The 5,532-nt window shown below is 43.6% G+C and overlaps 1 pseudogene; it reads right to left on the reverse strand.

Moving 5' to 3' along the window:
* Positions 1–4,013: 4,013 nt before the first annotated feature.
* LOC147737018 (uncharacterized) lies at positions 4,014–4,966 on the reverse strand (annotated as a pseudogene).
* Between the last annotated feature and the right edge of the window lie 566 nt (positions 4,967–5,532).

Consider the following 5,532-nt stretch of genomic DNA (forward strand, 5'->3'; position numbering starts at 1 on the left):
CAACTTCTCAGACCTGCTAAACTTGGCGTCAAGGCAAAGCATGTTTAAGAGGCCACGATATAATATTACCACGAGATGTAAAAACGATCTGTCAATTTCCCCTTTTTTGCACGTTTTGAAACCAACGCGTAATTTAGACAAATGGAAGCGATTTAACTGGCTAAAGCAACCCAACCATTATGTTTACAATAAGATCTGTCTTTACATAAATCGCAACCCCCTTTTTTCAAATTTGAGCGAGGCTTGTATAAGATGCGATACTACAGTATCACATCGGTTTGTGGAAATAATTTCCCTTTGCTGCGCGCCTTCAAACCGACGCGCAATTTAGACTAATTGAGGCAATTTATATTCTTGTGAATTTAACTTATCACAGCAACCTAACCATTGCCTTTACAATTAGACCCGTTTTTACATAAATTACAATCCTCTTTTTAAATCCTCAGAAATAATGCATCTGAAGGAACAATGCAAATGGATATGAAAACGCACATGGACAGACTGGAAAGCCCCGGAAGTCCCAGTAAGTTCCCCTTTGGTCTCGCGCTAAACACATTACAGATAGGGTTACATAATCAACCCAGTACTGAAACCTATACCTCCAATTCTTTTAAAACACCTTTAGGTCACTTTTAATTCCAGAGGAACCGACGATGGTCCAACTTTAACAGGCCACTGGACGGCCCAACATTAAGTAAGGAGCCCACCTTTGATACTTAAGTAGTTGTAGTACAAATGTGCCTCAGACCCAAGTTTTGATATATTCCCTTTCACAATTATATTACTTTTAGGCGCTCCTGTATTCTTAAGTCCTGAAGAAGACCCCAGAATGAGGCTTCAATCAACCCTTAATCCAGGGGTCGAAACGTAGACCGGATTACATTTATTCTCTTAGCACAGGAAGCAACCCATGGATATATACAGATCCTATGCTAAAGAGTCACATGGAACTAATGAACAAAATTAGTCTGTAAAGGTTGCATTTGAATATCACTGTGATTGAGTATAGTCACAACATCCTTTACCTAGTCCTCACCCTTACCACACCCATCCTACCTAAACTGTCTCCCTTTCTTATCACTTTTTGAGCGCATGGAAAATGTTAATCGTATAGACAATATATGTCAATTGAACCCACAAGGGAATGTTGAAACCAATTTTATGGAGATTTATGCCTGTTTGGTTTTGCTTGATCCAATGAAGTAATTGGTTTCTTGCGTTGTGTATTACTTGTGGTTTTCAAACACCTTGACTACTGAAATGTTTGAGTAAATGAAAACTTTTTATGTACTACTTTGAAGGAATCCTACAACAATTGATTTATGTATAGGTTCCCATGATGAATTCTTGGTTGTAATCAATAGACCCTGACCACTTTATACATACTTACCTTTACTGACCCAGGTCAGGGAGTTCTTAGGGTATACCCCATTGTAAACTCACTACTCTTGCTTCTGCTTGGCTTCTTTTCTCTCTCCTTTATCTCTTCCTCTAACTTTGTGGCAGCTAGGTGAGCTGCTTTTCGTAGCTCTTTCTCTAATCTGACTTCGTTTCTCTTTTTTCGTTGTTCTGTTTCTTTGCGCCACATGCCGAGACTGTCAAGCATAGTGGGCGTTGTCTTATTGTTACGAAGGGCTGCTTCCAGCACGTTTATTTTATTGTCATTGAAGGATCCTACCAGTGGCCACTGACTTTCTTGATCCTTTCTTGTATATTTGTGCCATAGCTTGCTATAGGCTATAGTGACTAGTCCATGCTTCATGAACATGTCCTTATTACGGGTGCCTTCCAGTGGAGCTGGATGGTTCATCTCTAATAAGCGGTCCGGGCTGAACCAACTACCAATCAGTGGGGAGAAGATAGGCATGACAGATTACAACGGGGGACAAAGGTCCGCACTACCTATCCTTCACTACTTGCAAAGACTAGACAGAATATTTCTATTCTACGTTATTTGCAAACAGAGAATATTTCTAAAGAACCAACTTCGAACAGTCAATGTTCGGACAATCAATCAATCAGTGGAGAGAAAAAATAGGCACAACAGATTACAACGGGGGACAACAGTCCACGTTACCTACCCTTCACTATCTGCAAAGGAAGAGAGAATATTTCTATTCTTCCCTGTTTGCAGGCAGAGAATATCTCAAAAGAAAAACAATTGAAGAGTAATACTAGTATTTTCCAAACAATCAAACAATCGTTTCGCAATTTGTCGTGCTACATGACCTTACCCGGACCGCATGGACAGTTTCTCGTCTTCCGCTTCCAGCGCCCGATCGTCCTCTATTCTCCGTAACCGTTGCGGCACTCCTGATGGTTCCGAGTCAGGACCGTAGATCACTCGAGAGAGGTCTGCTCGGAACCGGTGAAGTTCGGATGATCGGCTGCCAGACGAGGGTCTATCGGGCAGGTGCACTTCCCGATCGTTGCAGTCGTTCACTCTGTCGTCAGGACCTCTCCCACTGGATCCACGTGTCGCTGATGGGCCCCACGTTTGGGACGCCAATTTTTAAAAGGTAGGGCCGATATCGACTGATAACCTTTAAGTATTGCCCGGCGTTAGCCGCCTCTCATACCATTCGAGATTATCAAACAAAGAGGCAGGCGCTGGAGACTGGAATGCAGAAAACAGGAGTTTATTCCGACGGAACAGAACACCTCAAATCAGACAACAGGGTATCTTCTCGAGGTGCTCTAAACGCATCTCTGAGGCCTGGCCTCTTATATACAGGTTTATGGTCTTTATTACAGTTTATTACATGTGGCACATTCCTGCAAACACTTTGAAGTACGGAAAGACATCCTCGGAATCCCCGCTTCAAGCCCGTTCCCACATACATTTACAGTAGAAGTCCTCACCCCGGTCACAGTAGGTGATGACTGTCGCGCAGCTGGACATTCCGCCGGGTCCCGGAATGTGTGCAGTTGATCGGATCTCATAGGGTGGGGGCTTTGATCAGTTGTAGATCCTTTGAAGAGAGAAGCTTCCTGCTGTATGGGGGCAATAAACTGCATCCGCAGGGCCAGGTGGCGGCCTGGGAACGGGCAGGACAATCGGGCACAGAGGAAAAGGGAGGTTCATCAAAGGATGTATGATCAAGAAAGGGATGGAGGGAGGTGTTGGCTGGGTACGGGATGTGGTTCCGAGGCACGGTCGCGCTGAAAGGGAGGTTTATGGCCCAAGCATGTGAGAGCGGGGGCTGTCAGCGGGCGGGGGATGCTTTCGAGGTTAGAGGGAGAGAGAGAGAGAGAGAGAGAGAGACGCGCTGGCTATCGGCAGTGGGCAGAGAGGCCATGGCATTCAAAATGGCTGCTACTTACGCGCACATATGAGCCTGAAAAGGGACAAGATGGCGCCGATAATGTTGATGTCGCAAACTAGATTTCAACAAGATGAATTAATCTTAAGAATGGACTGTCTACTTGGAGAGGTACGTTAAAACGTAACCTATAAAATGTGCAATAAAGATATGTTTAAAAGAAAAAAGGAAAACATCAAGTCATTCTCAAAGCTGTTGCAAAGGTAACCCATGAAACTTACAAGAGGGGCTGTGAACTGTGCTTGGTAGAACCAAAGATTTATTTGAGTAATTATCAGCGTCAGCTTTTTGAGATTGGAAATAAACCAGTTTTGCTCTTAGTATACATTGTTTACAACCACTGCAATGGATATGACAATTGTTTCTGGCAAAGGGAATATTTTTAAGGTTCTTCACTCAGTGTGGGTTCTCTCATGTCAACGGGCGTCCATTTTACAACTCAAATGTTTCTGACATTCAGAACAGTGATAAGGATTTGGCACAGGACGTGTTCTTTCTTGTTCATTGAAAATAATTTTATGAATAAAGCTTTTCTGACATCCCGACCACTAATAAACGCTTTTCCTTTATAACATGGATCTTCCAACTGAATCTTTACATGCCTTCATAACACTCTTACATTAATTTTAGATAGTATGGGCTTTTACATGCGGAGTAAGAATTATTTTATAACTAAAGCTACTCTGGAATTCAGAGCACCGAGGAGGTACTTCCCCCATTGTGTGTTCTCTCATGAACAGTAAGGTGACTTTTCAGACTAATGGTTTTCTGGCATTCAGAGCACTAATGAGGTTTTTCCCCACGATGAGTTCTCTCATGTAAAGTTAGACTGAGTTTATGACTGAAGCTTTTCTGGCATTCACGGCGCTGATAAGGTTTTTCCCCAGTGTGAGTTCTCTGATGTACAATAAGACTGTTTTATAACTGAACTTTTTTAGGCATTCAGAGCACTGATAAGGTTTTTGCCCAGTATGGGCTTGTTCATGGTGAGTGAGACCAGCTCATTCACTAAAGTGTTTGTGACATTCAGAGCACTGATATGGTTTTTCCCCGGTGTGGGTTCTCTCATGTAGACTAAGAAGGTATGTACGACTAAGGTGTTTTTGGCATTCAGAGCACTGATGGGATTTCTGCCCAGTATGGGTTAACTCATGCCGAGTGAGAATGTTTTACCGACTGAAGGTTTTCTGGCATTCAGAGCACTTATGAGGTTTTTGCTCAGTATGGGTTCTCTCGTGTCGAGTGAGATCTGATTTACATTGATAACTATTTAGGCATTCAGATCACTGATAAGATTTCTGTCCAGTGTGAGTTCTCTCATGTTGACTGAGAAGGGTTTTACAATTGAAGCTTCTCTGACATTCAGAGCAATGAAAAGGTTTTTCCCTAGTATGTATTCTCTGATGTTGAGTAAGGCTGGATTTACATTGGAAACCTTTGTGGCATTCTGAGCACTTATGAGGTTTTTCCCCAGTGTGAGTTCTCACATGTCGAGTCAGATGGTGTTTGCAAGTGTAGCGTTTCTGGCATTCAGAGCACCGATGAAGTTTTTCCCCAGTGTGAGTTTTTTCATGCTGACTGACTAAAGCTCTTCTCACATTCAGAGCATGTATGAGACTTCTTTTTGGTGCTAATACCTCCATGTTCGGTTTTGTCTTGTATACATTCCATTATGAGGTATGGTTTCTTTCTGGAGTTAATATCTCCAAGTTGGGATTTTTCTAGCAGACACACCATAAGACAAGACTAAATCTTATTCAGCATGTGTTTAGCATCACCTACTCAAATGTGCTGCACTTGTTCAACTTAATACTGGGACATTTATTTAGCCAAAGATCACTTCTCTGTGGAGTTCAGTTTATAACCTCTGTAGGCAACCTAATTCACCCTACAACATTAATATCAGCAGCCCCTGGAACTTATGGGGAAGCCTCTCTTGGGATTATCCCATGAGATTATCCTTCCTAGGTCGGTCGTTCCCTCCCCGCTGCTGCTCCTCCAGCACTTGTGCCCTGCACCCTGGGTTCCACTGCCCATTCCTGGGCACGGTTTTCCTCTGCAATTTTTCCTCGCCCCCCCGCCCACTGCTCGCGGTTCCCACTGCTGCTGTCCCTGCGGCTCCGCCACCCGCACCCATTCGCTAACCCCTGACTCCCTCCACCCAGCTGCTCCTCCCTCCCAGATCCCCTTTAACTGGCGGTAGCGCGCA

Source organism: Lissotriton vulgaris, chromosome 1_1, assembly GCF_964263255.1.
Source record: "Lissotriton vulgaris chromosome 1_1, aLisVul1.2, whole genome shotgun sequence".
Classification (NCBI taxonomy): Eukaryota; Metazoa; Chordata; class Amphibia; order Caudata; family Salamandridae; genus Lissotriton; species Lissotriton vulgaris.